This window comes from Stenella coeruleoalba (assembly GCF_951394435.1).
Source record: "Stenella coeruleoalba genome assembly, chromosome: 7".
In the NCBI taxonomy this organism is placed as follows: domain Eukaryota; kingdom Metazoa; phylum Chordata; class Mammalia; order Artiodactyla; family Delphinidae; genus Stenella; species Stenella coeruleoalba.
In genome coordinates, this window is record NC_137153.1 from 15,688,067 (window position 1) to 15,707,143 (window position 19,077).

Here is a 19,077-nt window from a genome sequence, read left to right on the forward strand (position 1 = left end):
GCACTATTATAGGAAACAAAATTTTCACATAGGCTCTAACAACAAATTCCACAGAAAACAAATAATAGATGCTCAAAATTATGACTTATCTACAAGGAGAGACTCATTGTTCTATCATTATTACGCTAGAACTACTCTGATATAACAAAAAGCAAACAAAATCTTAGCTGATGAACAACTGCAAGTTCTCTATTTATGCCATATCAGTTTCCTGCTAAACCTTTGGAGTTAGTGGAAAGCCATAATAAATGGTGTGGCAGGACAAATCATCTGGCTCAGTATTAAATGTTTCCACAACATTTAACAACAACAACACTGCATCATGACTTTGAGAGAATCAATCTTGTTAGACATCCACCTAGAAGCTGGAAAATAATTTTGTAGGGCGCTACTTCTTTAGAGGTGGAGATTTAAGAAATTCCTTAAGGGCAAGCAAAACCGCTACTGTGTAGTTTAACATTCAGAAATTAAAATACCTCGCCAACAGGAAGGCTTCTGATTCATCCAATAAGACATCCGAATTAGTTAAAACGAATTTATTATAAGGGGGTAAGGGTGTTGGGTTGGGATGAGAAAATATCAGGCCAGACGCAGAGGAAAATTTAAAGGCAGAGCGTGTGTAAGTTAAGAAGACAATACTAAACGAATAAAGAAAATCCCTAAGAACGACGAGTGGGGTGGATGACGGAGAAACTACATCTCTCAATATCTAAAAAAAAAGCAGCAGCCATTCCAACCCCCGCCCAACGTTGACCTTCGCTAACGCTGCAACGGCGCCTGGACCCCGGCCCCCCGGTGCGGGCATTTGCGGGGGGCATTGCAGGCACTGTCCCCGGGTTTAGCGACGTGATGTATTGGAAGGATCTGCGGGGAGTTTTTCCAAGACCAGGAGGAGGCTTGCTGGGGAATTGTCGAGTTTGGGGCGCGGGCCGAGAAGTGAATAAAAGACTGCCCCAGAACCTCATTGTGCCCAGGCCCGGGAACCCGTTGATCTCTCCATAAGCCCCCAGTCCAGAAGCTGCGCAAAATCTCTACTTCCAGCCCCCGCGTGGAGCCGTGCCTGAAAGGCTCTTTGAGCCGAGGCAGAGGGAGACTCCCTGAACCCGGTGTCCGTGGCCACTAAGCCTGCGAGCCCCGGGGGCTTGCCATTCATTCCCCCCCACCCCGCAAACCCGGTCCAAGAAATGACTGATCCAGTGCCTTTGGGTTTGGAGTCTGCGGAGGTTCGCTGCGACCCTCGACTCTGGGGATGGGGAGGTGTCTCCACGGGTATGTTGAGATGCAGAACAGCCTAACTGGGGGATGGAGTGTGTGTGTGTGTGTGTGTGTGTGTGTGTGTGTGTGTGTGTGTGTGTGTGTGTGTGTGTGTGTATGTGTGTGTGTGTGTATGTGTAAGAATAACCGTTTTGATGAAACTCCTACTGTGATCTGTGATTCTTGGCCAGTGTAGGGACTTCACAGGGGCGGTCGCGACCGGAAGGACACCGGGGGACGGGGTTTCGATACAAGCCTCGCTGCCCCGACCGTGGAGGCAGAGGCCTCGGGGCGAGCGGGTCCAGGGGCCGCTAGTGCCCTGCACACGGAGAGGGGCCCGCGGGCGGCGGGCAAAGCCAGCCCCCCTTCTATTCCCCGGCACCCAACACGCCCCCCGCCATCAGTGCGTCCTGCGTCCAGCATCCCGCCACCTCTGAGCTCCGTAAATTGGTCTCCCGTGCAGAGCGCAACCCGGGTAGCGTTCTGATCAGCGCCAGGCCCAGGCCCGAGGTCACACCCGGGCCCGGAGCGCGACCGGACCCCACCGCCTGCGGTCTGGGCTTTCTCGCCCACCAACCCTGCTCTCAGGATATTCGCTTGCGCGGGGAACCCGGGGCCTGAGACCCGACCCTGGAGATCGCGGGCGCGACACCCTTCCGAGGTGGCCTGGCCTACAGGGCGCCACAATAATTGAAATGCGTTCAAACCAAACCAGCGACGGCCCCGCCAGGAATAGGACTAAGAGGGAGCTCCGCGGCCTTGTGGGCCGAGCGCAGGAGAGTGGAAAGAGCTCAAGGGCGCTGGTGTACACTTGCAGAGGCCCGCTGGCTCTAGGGAGCGGTGTCAGCGGGTACCCTGCGAGCCTCCAGGGGAGCCCCCTCCACCACCACCACCTCGTCCCCTACCCGCACTCGGGGCTTCGCACTAGACGGCTCGGCGGGAGGGGCCCGATCCGGGAGGTTAGCAGCCCCGAAGCGCTTTTTCAGGCTTCCATCCACCAGGTTTCCGCAGAGCTGCGTACTTCTCATCCGGGCTCTCTCCTGGGAAGATCTTCTCGAATGAGGACGAGTCATTCAGCAACCGGTTCGAGCCCCTTTGCGGGGGACCCTGGCGATGTGCTGTAACTTTGGGCAGAATATCTTCTTGCGGTCTCTTTTGTCGCCATGCGAACGGTGGGAGAAACAAGAACTCTATGTAACAGGAATTTGTAAACTTTGAAGCGCCATACAAAAGGGATGAAAATTGATGACGATTAATACTGTCATCCTTTTCCTAATTTTTCTTATTTTGGGACAGTTCTCTGGCTCTTTGAGGGTTCCCAGAAGTGTTTTTGAGTGTTCTCATTATTTGGGACTCTCCATCTCACCCCTCCTCCGTTCCTTAATTTTTTTCCCCCAAACTTTTCGTTCCCTTCTTCACACTCTCGGCGGAGTTAGGTCTGTTCGCCCAGGGCCCGGGACACTTCCAGGGTCGCCGTCACCGTCGCAGGGACCCCACCCAGTCCGCCCGTCCTACTCCCTCCCGCGGGCTGCGCGCCCAGCACGGCGGCCCAGGCTCGGCCCCGTGCGCCCCCACGCCGGCGCCCGGACTGGGACCTCCTCGGTTCTCGGCTCCTTTTCATTCCGCCGACAGCCTAGAGATTGCTCTCTTCCCCTCCCGCCCCTGTCCTTTCCGACCCTCCGCCGGAGCCTGACGCCGCCTGGTTTATTGACCTTAGATCGGCTTCGGGACTTTATCAGACCCAGAGGGGCGTCCCGCGGCGCAGGCCCCCCTCTCCCAGTGGCGCGGCGGGAGCCCCTTTAAGCTTTTCTAGAAACCTCTCCTTCCTTTCCCATGCCCAACTCTAATCGGAAAACCTAGAGAAAAATCTCCCGAATTCGCGTGGTCGTGGAGAGAGCCGAGACAGAGCCCTCAGGGTCACGCACATTTTCCCGTGTTGCTCCTTTATCTAGATAGTTCAGGTGAAAGTACCTCCCCGCCCCCAATTATTCGGATAATTGTCTCGAATCTCCACTTGGTGCTGTGTTTAGACAGTTGGAGATTGATCGCTTGAATTGCTTCAGTCTCTGTGCTGTCCCAGCCCTAAACCATCTCTGGACTTACACATGCCGAACTAGAATTTTCCGTCCCATAAATCACTTGGCAAATATAACAAGGCATTAGAAAGTCATTTGAAATGGATATTTTATTGGGTTTGAGAACTAGAACTGGGATAAAGAGCAACTTAACATTTCCTCAGTACCAAGCACACAAAACTAAGATTTCCCCCCTCCCTGCCAATCGAATTCACAAATGCAGTCACTTTCAGAGACAAATTCTTTAGAAGAAACAGGAAATGTCTAGTTTGCTAAACATGAACTCTAATGAATTCTGTAAAAAAAAAAAAGGTTCATAAAGTGGGACTTTTAAATATCCTTTTACGCTAGGCTGATTTAATCAAATAAGACTAACAGAAACAAACAAACAAAATCCAGCACACTACTACTATTAATAAAAAAGCCAAATCAATTTTGTGATGGGATTCTAGTAGCCTTTCACAGTAAGGTTTGCCCTCAATTCAGAGGGGCGCTTCCCTGATTTTGCCCTGCTAAAAACCTCTCAAATTCCCTTAATTTTGGAGATCACACAGAAGAATGAGAATATCAGCCCTGGGGGGAAATGGGGAGGGTTAAGGGAACCAGAGTTGGGCAGGGGAAAGATAAGTAAGGCAGATCAGGATGAGTTTTTTGTTTTGTTTTGTTGTGTTTTTTTTTTTTTGGTACGCGGGCCTCTCACTGTCGTGGCCTCTCCCGTTGCGGAGCACAGGCTCCGGACGCGCAGGCTCAGCGGCCATAGCTCACGGACCCAGCCGCTCCGCGGCATGTGGGATCCTTCCAGACCGGGGCACGAACCCGTGTCCCCTGCATCGGCAGGCAGACTCTCAACCACTGTGCCACCAGGGAAGCCCCAGGGTGAGTTTTGAGACAGCTTTTGAATCACCCCGCTGGAAGCCGGAGTGAGGGAAACATAGCAGAAGGAACACGTTTCCATTCTCTGCTTTGCAGAGTTAATATTTGTAGTAACTATTCAGACACCAAGAGACTGCGCTAAATCCTTCCCAATTCCAGATGAGCGCTTGTTTAGTCCTCCTAAGGCTACAGAGTTAAAATACCCCATTGTGTGTTTTCAACCTTTGGGCAAGTGGACGAAGCTCAGATAACCTACGCGGTTTCAAACTCTCCCAGAGCCTTCGTTTTTAAGCAATGGTTGGCCATTCTCTACCCGTGTGCTTTCAAAGCTGCCCCTCTGTCTTTACCACTGTATCTCCTTTTCTTTCTGAGACTGAGCCCTTTTCTCAGCTACAAATAGGATGCAAAGCTCATTTGCCCAAACAGTGGGTTTATAGGTAGCAGAGGTAATTTCGATTTGTTTGCAAAAAGCATATGCGACCAAGCTCTTGAAAGCGCAAAGTGGGCTCGGGGAAGAGAAATACAATCATTGAGGTCCACCTGTTAAGACCCACCTTCACCCCCTCCTTCCCATCACATGTCTGGCTCCAGAATTAAGGAAAAATGAAACCCAACACCAAGCCTGGCTGACCCTTGACCTGTGAATAGGTGAAGAAAATTATCAGATCCTGAAGGCCAGGAGGCCTATTTACTAACTCACCAGTGAAACCGACAAAAAACGCCAGTGAGATTTTCTGCCCTGAAAGCATCCCAGGAAGGTCTGACCTGGGTCAGGAAGGGTTCTCCTAAACTTTCTAACCAGTTCTCAAGACAGAGCATCCACAGCAGGGACCCCAGAGGAAAGCCATGTGATCTGGGAGGGCTGGAGGAAGCAAAGGCAAGAGGACCCAGGGGCACCTGGTCAGATTGTTTGATTTTTCGTGTGGCGTGTATTTATTTGTTTTTTTTTCTTGAGAGACTGCCCATCCCCATCAATTTCTGATTGTTCAAGTGGGAAGCCGAACCAGAAAATGGCGAAACTAAAATGACACCCAATTGTAAGAAAGAGAAACCAAGAAAATAAACCAGAGAGCGAGAGTGGGAAAGCAAGCCTTGGGCTCTGTGGCTTGGCCTGCAAAGAATCTCATCCTTCCTGTCCCCAAGGCCTGAGAGCCTCTGCATACCCTCAGTCCACACTGGCTGGTCCTCTCCCTGCCCTCCTTCCCCCACCGACCTTCTATCCTCCAGCCCCCCCCCCCACCGGCTCCGGGCCCTCTGGGCTCCCTCGGTGCATCTCCCTCTCTGCCCTGATGAAGGGGTCACCACGGGGGCCAGGAGGGGACTCACCCGCGGTGGGAGCGGTGTCCCTGCGGCTCCTCACAGCGTCCCTCAGTCCCGGGGACTCCAGGCTGTTCTCAGCGTGTGGGAGGGAGGCGTTGTGAGCTGTCTCCCAGCTCCCTCGGAGCTCCCAGCTTTCCCCTCGGAATTAGATAACAGGAAAAATAGATAAGGGAAGTGGTTCATTAATTCAGCAAGCCTTTTTTTCTTTTTTGGTATGTGTACAAGTAGAAGGAAACCCTGCTAGGGATTGAAGCCCTGGTTGGACATTAAAAAAAAAAAGTCAATGTTCACAAGGTTCCAGGGATGCTTCTGAAAGGTCACTCGGAAGGACCGGAAGGAATCACTGTTCTTGGGGAGAAATGCTGATTCAGAGTGCGGCTTCTCCAGCCCAAGTCCCTCTCAGGCTCTAGTCCTTCCCTTCTGAGCAGGGAGGGCTGCTTTGTGGTCTTTGCCTGGGTCATGCAGTCATCCTCGGAGGGCAGGAATAATAATAACAGCAGTACTATTCTTCCTAGCATGGCAATAAAAAATAACAGATTTTCAGAGCCCTTGCTCGGGTAGGATTTCCTGGGCTCCTCAGGACAGGAGCAGTTGGGCAGATTACATAATAAGAGATAATTGAGGCAACTGAGCTCAGAGAGGTTAGGAACATGGCTAGTCACACAGCAAGGAAGGGGATGGAGCCCACACTGGATTCAGATCAATTGATTCCTAATCCAGTAATAAAGAAATCAATGGATTCTTAGCATTGGAAGAGAACACAGAATTTCAACCTCCTGCCCAAAGCAGGAATTCCCTGCGAAGTCATTATCTGCACTCTATTTGAATACTCCTGGTGATGGGGGGTTCATCCTTTTACACTGCAGGGATGTACAGTGCTACTGGCTACCACGTTTCCCTGCCCCACAAATGACCCAGGATTGTGGGGCTGTGCTAGGCACACAGAAAGAAACAGGGAGCAGCAGCTGTGGCATGATGTGAGGGACCAGGTGGACCAGATCTCTCTTGAGAGGCCTGCTGTGTAATTCTCTTGGGTCATGTCTGGCATCATTTAGGGTAAGTCTCACCTGAGGAGTCAGTATCTCCCAAAGGCAGTTCTTAATAATAGTAAGAATAAACACAATGGCTTTATATTTTTACATATTTCCCTCTTCCCCGTCTCCAGGATTCTTACAGCAATCTCTTCAAGGAAGGGAGAGAACATAAAAGTTATTACTGATTTCCAAATGTAGACTAGGAACCTGAAACAGAAAAGGTAAATGAATTGCCAGAAGTCAAAGAACAAATGTTTGGTGGAAAAGGAACTAGAGAGATGAAGGCCTGGGAAAAAAGGGAAAGCATAAGGGAAAATGAATATTTTTCCCTTCCGAGAATTTTTAGTTATGAATATTTTTGGAAGTGATAAATAAGGTGTCTATTATTGTTATCTGTCTTTACACTCTTCTCCTGCCAAATAACTTGTAGGAACTATGCCACAGGAAGATTTTAGTGTACAACTCCCTGTGGTGTCAGATCATTAAAATTCCTAAAGTGTGGGCTGAGCAGGACAAAACGGAGGTGCAGAAGCAGAGCCATGCCTGCTTTCTTCAGGGGGGGTCTCTTATATTTACCAGAGGACTGTTCCCATGTAGCCTCCCTTCATGTAGTTTAAAAAATTATTATGGTAATTCAAAAAGACACATGCACCCCAATGTTCTTTGCAGCACTATTTACAATAGCCAAGATATGGAAGCAACCTAAATGCCCATCGACAGACAAATGGATAAAGAAGATGTGGCACATATATACAATGGAATATTACTCAGCCATAAAAAAGAAATGAAATTGAGTTATTTGTAGTGAGGTGGATGGACCTAGAGTCTGTCACACAGAGTGAAGTAAGTCAGAAAGAGAAAAACAAATACCGTATGCTAACACATATATATGGAATCCAAAAAAAAAAAGTGGTTCTGAAGAACCTAGGGGCAGGACAGGAATAAAGACGCAGACGTAGAGAATGGACGTGAGGACATGGGGAGGGGGAAGGGTAAGCTGGGACGAAGTGAGAGAGTGGCATGGACATATATACACTACCAAACGTAAGGTAGATAGCTAGTGGGAAGCAGCTGCATAGCACAGGGAGATCAGCTCGGTGCTTTGTGACCACCTAGAGGGGTGGGATAGGGAGGGGGGGAGGGAGACACAAGAGGGAGGAGATATGGGGATATATGTATATGTATAGCTGATTCACTTTGTTATAAAGCAGAAACTAACACAACATTGTAAAGCAATTATACTCCAATGAAGATGTTAAAAGTTATTATGGTAATAAATAAATAAATAAATATATATATATAAAACATGAAATTTACCATCTTAACCATTTTTAAGTTCAGTTCAGTGACACTAAGTGCATTCAGGTTGCTGTACAACCGTCACCACCATCCACCTCCAGAACTTTTTCATCTTCCCAACCTAAACTCTGTCCCCATTAGATAACAGCTCCCCACCCCCTCCTCCCTGCAGCCCCCCACACCCGCCATTCCACTTCCTGTCTCTATGAATTTGACTACTCTGGGTACCGCATGTAAGTGGAATCAGACAGTATTTGTCCTTTTGTGACTGGCTTCTTTCACTCAGCACAATGTCTTCATGGTTCATCCATGTTGTAGCCTGTGTCAGAATTTCCTTCCTTTTGAAGGCTGAATAATATTCCATTGTATGTATCTAACACTTTTGTTTACCCCTTATCCGTGGGTGGTCATTCTGGCTATTGCAAAGAATGCTGCTATGAATAGGGGTGTGCAAGCATCTCTTCTAGTTGTGCTTTCAGTTCCTTTGGGGTATATCCCCAGAAGTGGAATTGCTGGATCACATGGACCAGAGTAGGTTCAATTTTTTGAGAAGCCACCATACTGTTTTTTCTACCCCTTGTGGAGTTCTGATCTAAAGTGGGGAGAGGAGGTCTCCCTCCCCCTAAGAAGTGAAGAGCTGGGACAGCAACACCCACTTACCTCATGTGGGGCTCTATCCGGGCAGGTCTCCCTGCCTGCTCAGAAGTTCCCAACTTCAGCTCTGCCGTCTTTTGCCTCCGTCTTCTATATGCGACCACAAGTCGGGGGCCTCACGGCATCCCTGTCCAGACAGCGACATCAAGGAAAGGAACGCAAGTCGTAGACGGCACATTTTCATGTTCAGAAATTTTAAAAGTAAAAATAATCATGGGAGCATTAATGAAACTTCACGTATTTTTGTTTCTCCTTTACATTACTGAACTTTTTTGTGAGGTGGAGGGAAGCCCATTTTTGTCCCCTGTGGTTTCAAACTTTCCAGAGGTTTTGTATATTTTGGGGAACCTGAAACTCTATCGTCCTGAGGCCTAGCTTGGGGCTCTAGTGATCCAGCCCAGGCCACCGCCAGCCTTTCCTGGGAGGGATGGGAGCCCTCAGGCCCTCACTGCCCAGGGGGTGGGGTGGTGAGACGTGCCCAGGAACCCAGGTCAGGGAAGGGGTAAGGAAGCCCCCTGCCAGCTGCTCCTTACCGTGCTGGCCTGGCTTATTGTCATATACACCCCCCTGCTTGTCCTATTCTGTCAGACGGTAAACCCCAGGGATGATGAAGATGATGTTAACTACTGACAAAACCAGCCAGAACTCTCTAAAAACCACTCAAAACCCACCCCAGGGAGAGGTCCAGAGAGAGACTTCCTGAGGATCACCTGTTTTAGGTGTGCTGTCCCTGGTCTTCAAACACACACACACACACACACACACACACACACACACTTTTTATTAGTTTTTATTGTTGAACTGTTACATATTCACTGCTAAAATTAAAAGTACTGAACAAGGTAGAAAGCGACAGTCGTTGTCACCACCGGCCCCTCCCCCTTCACCAGATCACTCTAAAATTCTGACTTTTCTTCTGAAGACTCCTTTTTCTGGGCTGTTTGATATTGAACATGTAATTAAAAGACAGTCTCCAGAAATTACATTTCTTACTCTTGTGTGAGCAAACTAATGAACATCTTTAGGCCTCAATTTTCAAATCTGTTAAATGGGTATAATAATAATTTTTATCTCAGAGGGTTCCTGTGAAGGTTAAATGAGATGGGAATCACTTAGTGTGATGCCTGGCACATGAATGAATAAACAAACAAACAAACAAATAAATATTATTAATGTTATTAGCTGTGGGCGGAAGAGGAGGCTTGCATTCAGCCCAGTGATCCTGTTCTGGCTACCTATGCTGACCTGTATCCAGGCGGATCTGTGGACAGCCATCTGACAAGTTCCGGCTGTCTGTCCGGGAACCCTCCTGCAGGCCCAGGAGCTCATGGCTATGCTGTGCCTGGTGGTGGCTCCACCCACTGTGGTGACATTACTGCTGGTAAGAGTGTCCCCTGGGGACCAGGAGGTCGCAAGGTGACTAAATGCTGGTCAGGGCGGGCACTCTATTTGGGCCTGGGTCTCCAGAAGACCTCCTTGCCTGAAGAATTACCTGAAGTCCCTGCGATGTGGGCAGAGGTAGTGACAGTTTGAAGACAAGTGGCCTCTGGGCCAGGCTCTGACTTGACTCTGCATGTCTGCTTCTGTTCTGACCTTTGCTCTCTGCTCCAGCCTGTCAGGCTTTGGTTTTTAAAAAAATTGAGATATGTTTCCCATATCATAAAATTCCTTATTTTAAAATGTAGAGTTTGGTGGTTTTTAGTATATTCACAGGGCTGTGCCGCCATCACCACTATCTAAATCCAGAGCGTTCCCATCACCCGGGCTGTAATTTGGTTGGATCTAATCAATGTTTACTGAGAGCTTCTTAGAGAAAATCCCAGGCTCTCTAGTTGGAGTGGCCCTCGGGGTTTTGTTGGTCTGACCCCATTCTGGCTTCGTCTTCTGGGTCGGCCTCCTATTTCTGACCACACCCGCTCCCTCCTGTCCCCCACGTTGACTTGTGGAACCAGGACCATGGCTGTGAACAGTGGCAGTACTCTGGGTTCTCACCGTGCACCACGCACCACCCTGAGCTCTTCATGTGCACGTTCTCTTATCCTTTTATTGTACCTCGTTTCACAGAAGGCCCTTGAACCCTGACATGTTTCTCACTGTGCCCGCTGACTCTGAACCCCTCACTGTGTCCTCCTCAGGTTGGGGATGTCCTCCTTCTAACGCTCTCTGCTAAATCACACCAACAAATTGGGTTGCAGGTGACAGTGACCAAGCGATCACATCTGTTTTCTCATTGGACCCTCCCATTAATCTTGTGTGTTCAAGAGGCAAAACACTTTCCCTCCTTTGAAACTGCTCCTGGGCGTCTCTCCGCATGAGAGCCATCTGAGTGCAGCCCCTCCAGGCACTTCAGAGACCAGTTCAGCATTTCCTTATTCACACTTCACTGGCATCCTCTCAGATCAATGCCTTCATAAAGCTGAGGTTCTATGTGTGCATATTTGCCATCTCCTACCTCTCATGTTTATATGCAAACTGTGCATTTGGGTTCATCTTGTTTCTTCTTTGGGGCACCAGGTCTGCAGGGGTGGGGACCACCCGATAATTTCCTTTTCAAGGGCAGAGAGGACTCCTTTGGAGGGCTGGTCCCAGGTCTTGGCCTCTCTCATACCTTCTTCAAGTGGCAGAATCCTCTTTTCTATGGGACACTTAGGCTTAGTTGGAGCAAATGTCCAAAGTTGGCCACTTTGAAGATGTACTCAGAATTTTCCCGAGACTTTCTAGCTGGAGACAATGGTGAGAAAGCCATCTGTCTACCCCAGCTGGGTTCCAAAGTTGGTGGGATGTGCATCTTCAGGTTTCACTCATGGAAGAGAGCCTGCTGGGTCATGAGGGCCCTTATGATATATTTTAATCCCTAGATTCAACTCTGCCTTTATTAAACTAATCTGAATTGTTTTAGGCACTTGGAGATGAAAAAGTCCTAACACAGGACTGCACACACAGAATAACCCATAATCTTGTTGACTGATGGGTCCTTGTAAAGGAGGGGACTGTGGAATCAAATAAACGAAATCTCCTTTCTTCTTATGGTGTGACAAGCAATTTATATCACATTCTAAATGATCAAGCCTTCCTTTGACATTCCATGTTTTCAAAGGAAGAAGGTGCAGTCATTGTTTTCATCCCAGACCAGCACCCATGTTTAATTAGAAGAGATACGTGCTACTAACGTGTGAGGAGAAGACCCTTTACCAATGCTCTTCCCTTTACGGGCTTTTCTCATAGGAAAGTCCCTTGACTGCTGATACACCACTGATTTGCATACACATATAAAATCACAGAATACATGTGCTCTTTACCCAGTTTCCCTCAGTGATTACATCTGACATAGAGTACAATATCAAAACCGGGAAATTGACATGGCGCAGTGTGTATAGTTCTGTGTCATTTTCTCACACGTAGATTCATGTAACCACTACTGTAATCAAGATACAGAACTCTTCCATCGCCACAAAGACCCCCCTCATGCTACTCCTTCATAGTCACGCTCATTCCCCTCCCTCCCAGCCTCTCAAATCCCTGGCAACCACCAATTTTCTCCATCTCTGTAACTTAGTTATTTTGAGCATGTTATACAAATGAAGTCATACAGTATGTGACCTTGTGAGTTTCGCTTTTTTAATCAGCATAATGTCCTTGAGATCCATCCAAGTTTTTGCCTGTATCATTAATTCATTCCTTCTCATTGCTGAGTGGAACCCCATGCTACGGATGCACCACTGTTTATTTAACCACTAACCTACTGAGGGACATTTTGGTTGTTTCCAGCTCTTGGCTATTATAAATGAAGCAGCTAAAAGTAATTGCAGATAGGTTTTGATGTGGACATGGTTCTCATTGTTCTGGGACAAATGCCCAGGAGTGTTTCCACTGAGAAGTTTGCTGTCATTCTAGTAGTTTTCCCCATAGGTAGGATATCATTCTCCTCTCACTGCTTTCAAGACTTTGTCTTTAGTTTTTCAAAGTTTGACGGTGATGAGTTTTGGCATGGATTTCTTTAGATTCCTCCCACTTTATTCTACTTTTTCAAAATTATTTTAGCCATTCTAATTCTTTTGTATTTCTACATAAATTTTTCTATTTATTACATAAATAATCTTGTTTGTAGCTACAGAAAGTCTTACTGATATTTTCACAAGAATTGCATTAAAACTATACATGAATTTTGGGAGAATTGACGTCTTTACTCTGTTGAGTCTTCCAATCCACAATCATGGTATGTCTCTTCATTTATTTAGGTCTTCTTTGATTTCTTCTACCAGTGTTTTATAATTTTTCATATACAGTTCTATGTAACAAAACAACATGTTTCGTTAGACTTACTCTTAATTTTTTCAGCAATTTGTAAATAGTATTGTACTTTTAATTTCAATTTCCACCTGTTCATTGCTAGTATGTAGAAATGTAATTAATTGTTGATCTTGTATCCTGCAACCTTACTGAACTTATTTATTCATTCTAGAGGTGTGTTTTTGGTAGATTCTTTAGGGTTTTCTCTTTAGATGATCATGTCATCTGCAAATAGGAACGCTTTTATTTCTTCCTTTCTGATCTGTATTCCTTTTATTTCCTTTACTTGCCTTATTGTTCTGGCTAGAACTTCTAGTACCATGTGGAACAGAAGTGGTGAGAGTGGAAACCCTTGTCTTAGTCTCAGTCTTAGGGAGAAAACATTCAGCCTTTCACCGTTAAGTATAGTGTTAGCAGTAGGTCTTTTGTAAATGCTATCAAGTCGAGAAAAATTTCCTCTATTTCTGCTTTTCAGAGAGTTTTTGTCATGAATGGATGTCAAATTTTGTCAAAAGCTTTTTTCTGTACCAATCGATATGATCCCATGACTTACCTTCTTTAGCCTATTAATGCGGTGGATTACACTGATTAATTTTCAAATATTGAACCAACTTTGCATCCCTGGAACAAATCTCACTAGTGGTGGTATATAATTCTTTTTATATGTTGCTGCATTCTATTTGCTAACATTATGTTAAGGTTTTTGCATCTACATAAATGAGAGATATTGGTCTGTTGTGTTCTTTTTTGTTTATTTCTTAGTCTTGATTTGGTAACACTAGCCTCATAAAATGCATTGGGAAATGTTTCTTCCATTTATATTTTCTGGAGGTGATAGTGTAGAACTGGTGAGATTTCTTAATATTCATAACATTTGGTAGAATTCTCCAGTAAAATCATCTGGGTCTGGATATTTCTTTTGGGGGGAATTAAATTATAAATTCAATTTTCTTAAGAGTTATAAGGCTATTCAAATGGTCTATTTCATATTAAGTAAATTGTGGTAGTTTGTAGTTTTTGAGGAATTGGTCCATTTTATCTAAGTTATCAGACGTATGTGTGTAGAATTAATCACATTATTCCCTTATTATTCTTTGATGTCTGCAGGGTCTGAAATGATGTCCCTCGTTTCATTCCTGATCTTGGTAGTTTGCATCTTCTCTCTCTTTTTAAAATTTTCAGTTTTTCTAGAGTTTTGCCAATTTTACTGATCTTTTCAAAGAGCCAGATTTTCGTTTCATTGATTTTTCTCTATTTTTTTCCTGTTTTCAATTTCATTGATATTTAACCTTGCCTTTATTATTTTCTTCCTCCTACTTGCTTTGGATTTGTTTTGCTCTTATTTTTCTAGCTTCTAGAGGTGGGAGCTTAGATGACTGATTTGAGACTTTTCCTCTTTTTCTAATATAAGCATTTAGTGTTATAAATATCCTTCTCAGCACTGCTTTAGCTATGTCCCTCAAATTTTTTAATGTTGTGTTTTCATTTTCATTCAGTTCAACGTGTTCCGTGATTTTCTTTGAGATGCCTTCTTTGAACGATGGATTATTTAGAAGTGTCTTGTTTAGTTTCTAAATGTATAGAGATTTCCCATTATTTTTCTGCTACCGATTTCTTGTTTGATTTCATTGTGGGAGAGAACACACACTGTATGATTTCAATTCTTTTATTTTTAAATGTTTATTCATTTATTTATTTTGGCTGTGCCCAGTCTTCACTGTGGCATGTGGGATATAAAAAGCTCTTACAAATCAATAAGAACAAGACAAGGCTTCAACAGAAAATTAGATGAAGGACACGAGTAGACATTTCACACAAAAAAGAAATGAAAAATTCTGATTAACCTGTGAAAAAAGTTAAGCTTCACTAATAATTTATATAAATGCATATTAAAACATAAGTGAGATAGCATTTTTGTGAATTGGATTAACAAAGATGAAAGATGGTCAGTGTGGCTGGAGAGTAGAGTAAGGTGGGAGAAGATTGAATCAAGATGAGCCTGGAGAGATAGACTTGGGCCAGTTCACGGCTGTGTAAACCATGGTAAGGATTCTGCATTTTATCTCTAGAAAAAAGGGACGTCTTTGAAGAGTTTTAATCAAGAGAATTACATGATCAGGTAGATATTTTGAAAAGCTCACTTTAGTAAGGTGTGGTGAATAGAGAGTATGCAGAAAGACCAGTTACATATCTATCTCTATCTATATCTATATATCTACATACTTAGATGATCTGTTTGTGTTGGAAAATGTCTGGAAGGAGATACAGTTAATTTTAACATTTTAACAGTGGTTGTTTTGGGTGATGACACATCTAGTGATTTACATTTTTTCTTTTTCCATATTTTCCAATTTTTCTGCAAAGATTATGTACTACTAACCTTTTTATTTTTACATCAGGGATGTGTGGAGATGAAAAAGAATAGGATTTAGAATCAGAAGACCCTGGCTTAAGACTTAGTTTTCTCATTTACCCTTTGTGTTGCTGTCGAACAAGATACCCAGTTCCTCTGAACCCCCCCTCTTTGATAAAAAGTCCCTGTGAGTAAAAGTAAAAATAAAATAAGGTTTTCCCACTTGAAAATGGTGATGATAATAAATGCTTACCTTACAGAGTTTTCATATAGATTGTATTCAATTGAACAACATAATTAGAAAGTATTGTATCTACAAACTACATAAATGTTAGCTGAGATGATGAAGATTAGTTTTGTCCACAGTTATATAACACATGGTTGAGATATCTAAACAGAGATATATGTTAAGATATCTGTGTAATTTATTTCAAGCACTAAATGAGGTACCACTGCACCTTTCTGACTAAATGTGCAAAGGAATTATTTTGAGTGTGTACATTTTGACCAGGATTTATTGGATGCTCGGGGAGAAGCAGGTAATGTCAAGATTATAACAAATTTTTGGAGGTTTCAAAAACGATTATTTGTCATTGTAGCAAATATTCCTAAGGAAGCTTCCATTTCTGAGAGGGTACTACCCGGTCTTTAGAATATGCTTTTTGAACAAATAAAATTATCAGATAAAATTATTAAGTAGTCTGGACAGTGGAGAATATAGAATTTGGATAGAGTCACCAGATATAATTCAGGATACCCAGTTAAATTTTAATTTCAGATAAACAACCAATCCTGTTTTAGTCTAAGTATATTCCAGATATTGTATGGGACGTACTTACACTAAAACAGGATTGGTTGTTTATCTGAAATTAAAATTTAACTGGGTGTCTTGTGTTTTTTTTGGCTAAATGTGGCAACTCTAAATATGGAGAACCTGCAACAATTGTTTTGGGGTCAGTGGATGGGGGGGTGTGTGTTGATGGGGATGGTGCGTGAATGAGGGGGGGTCCCTATACTTGGGGGTGCTGGGGCAGCACATCCTGAAAGTCCCTTATTCCAACGTTTGGATGAGTAATTATGAGCACCCAGAGTTGAGAATAAATGAATATTTTATGAAGATGGTGTTTGAATTGGGTCCTAGAGGATGGTGGATTTCCCAGGAATATTATCCACACGCAGAACACACTATGTTGCACATAATGCCTTCCCACTCCACCTGCTGTCCCCACAGTTCTTGTTTAATGGTTTTTCTCAAGTCACTCACGCACACTGACTCACTGCTGCCTCAGAGCCTCCCTCCTTCAAGCTGGCGTCTGACTCAGCAGTGGTGGCTGAGTCCACAGGCCAACAACTTGGGTGCTTTCGGGCCGAAGGGGAAGGAGCTGGGCTGGGAGGAGCCAGGCTGAGTCAGTGTTTTCTGGGAGTAAAGTCTCCCCTTAGAAAGGTGAATGAACTGTCCTCACCCTGGTCCACAGTCACATTTTCCTGGTCTATGGGTGGAGAGTGCATCTTCCACACCACCCACCTCCGCTGTTGTCCCAGGACAGGTTGTTCCTGGTTGTTGAGTAGCAAGACCAAGACCAGAGAGGCTCACCTGCTTTTCAATGAAAAAGCACATCGATACAAACATTTAGAGCTAGGTTTGTATCTAAGAAATGTCTGGAAAGACAATGACAACTTAAAGCTAGCTACCCCAGGGGAGAACAGGATTGGGGAGTCAGAGTGGGGGCACTTTTGTACTTTTTACACTTCCGTATAAAAACACTTTGGCAGGGGCTTCCCTGGTGGCTAATTGGTTAAGAATCCGCCTGCCAATGCAGGGGACACGGGTTCGAGCCCTGGTCCGGGAAGATTCCACATGCTGTGGAGCAACTAAGCCCGTGTGCCACAACTACTGAGCCCGAGTGCCACAACTACTGAAGTCCACTCGCCTAGAGCCCGTGCTCTGCAACAAGAGAAGCCACTGCGATGAGAAGCCTGCGCACCCCAATGAAGAGCAGCCCCTGCTCGCCGCAGCTAGAGAAAGCCCGTGTGTAGCAATGAAGACCCAGCACAGCCAAAAATAAAATAAATAAAACAAAAAAACACTTTGGCAAAGAGAGTGTCCCAACTTGTTAAGAGACCAGTACGAAAGCAGTAACATTGGAGACGAAGTTTTAAACTAAAACCCACTCTCAGACACAAGTATTTTCTTTCATTTTGAAATACTGCTTCTCCCAGGCACACACACAGCACAGTTGCAGTCACTGGACGTGTCCTGGTTTGTATTCTGCTATGTTGCTTAACATTGTGTCACAGCTGTTTCTCTGCCTTGCTAAAAATTCTAAGTATCACTCTTCAGGGTAGAAGGATGGACTTTGAGCTACCAGTGACTTGCTGCTTGAACTTATCTTCCCTGGGTACTGACCTGACCAGCAGAGGAAAAGCGGGGGTGGAGGTGGTGTGCTTTTTTTCTTCATCTAGAAAATGAGACACTGGAAGTAGGTTCTCTCTGGGGTCCCCTCCAGGCATCGTTTATCAGCGTCATGAAGCACATCATACATAATGATCATTTAGACATAGTTCTTTGTAAATCTTTATTTAATCCACCAGCCTTCCTGCTTTAAGATCACTTGGTGTAACGCAGCTCATTTATCCTCATGATAGCTACATGGTGGTAGATACAATTTTCCCTTTCATAGATGGAGAAACTGAGTCCAGAGGTGTGGGGTGATTTACCACAGCCTTGGCCTCTTATCAGGGCAGCCCTGGGGTTGGCTTCCCCGTGTTACGGGTGATGGATTGCAGATATCTCTGTGGAGCAGACAATATGGGAAGGCTTAGGTATGATTATTAAATAGATCCATCATCTTCCTGCCACCTCCCTTTTTTTCCCTCGTTGGACTCTAAGTCACTAATTCTCTGTGGCATTTCTTTGGGACATATTCATGAATGGGCCCTTGGAACACACACACACACATGATGATTTGGTCGCACCTACAAGGCAGATAAAGCTGAAGGGAACCTGCAAAAGAATCTGTAGATAAAAAGTCTGGTATCTGGGCAGGTAACACCCAATTACAACAGAGTTGTGTTGACTTACACTTTTCCTTATCAGGGGAATCAGGGATTCGTGTAAATCAGAAAAGGATTTGATGGATGCTACTTCATTGGGGTTTCCAGCCAAAGGACAGGTCTGGTTAAACAAAATATATATTCTCCTTATCTACAGTGGCAAGTCTCATGCAACTCCCGGCCTCCCTTCCACTCCTCCAAGCCTTATAAAGACCAGGTCCTTATCTAGAGTTTGTAAGAGCCTAATGTCTAGCAGGGTCTGTACTACAATCACTCTGACAATGCCGCAACTCTGGCCCAGCCCAAGCCATTTGGACAGACAGATGATCTTTCCTTATCTCCAATTGTCTAGGCAATAAAGTCTTTTTCTTGAGATGTGTGTTTAGACTACCCCAGGGGAGAGGACAGGTACCATCTCGCTTGATGGGAGAAGTCTTGTAGATTTGAGGGACTTAAAAACTGGTCCCAAATAGACAGCTAGTGGGAAGCAGCCGCATAGCACAGGGAGATCAGCTCGGTGCTTTGTGACCACCTAGAGAGGTGGGCTAGGGAGGGTGGGAGGGACACGCAAGAGGGAGGAGATATGGGGATATATGTATATGTATAGCTGATTCACTTTGTTATACAGCAGAAACTAACCCACCATTGTAAAGCAATTATACTCCAATAAAGATGTTAAAAAAAAAAAAAGCAAAAAACCGGCCCCCTTGCTCCGTGAGGTTCGAGGGCCCTGGTGGGAAAGAACAGACTGGAAGGGGGAAGTGGCTGGGTCATGTGGGCAGCAAACTTGTGCAGAAAAGAGAACACCCGTGACAGCCACGGGAGATGGAGCCTCGGGTGAGCAGGGAGTCTGATTTTGATAACAAAGAAA

General features: G+C 45.1%; 1 protein-coding gene across 2 annotated transcripts in view; it reads right to left on the reverse strand.

Annotated features, from left to right (window-relative positions):
• GATA4 (GATA binding protein 4) overlaps positions 1-19,077 on the reverse strand; it is a 109,898-nt gene that overhangs the window by 74,937 nt on the left and 15,884 nt on the right. The window contains exons 2-3 of one of the 2 annotated variants that reach the window (XM_079927044.1): positions 8,516-8,636; positions 5,529-5,660 (exon numbers count right to left, since the gene is read on the reverse strand). The gene's annotated coding sequence lies outside the window, so the exon portion shown is untranslated. Of the gene's footprint in view, positions 1-5,528; positions 6,764-8,515; positions 8,637-19,077 lie in introns of both variants that reach the window. The other variant, XM_079927045.1, reaches the window with a different exon arrangement.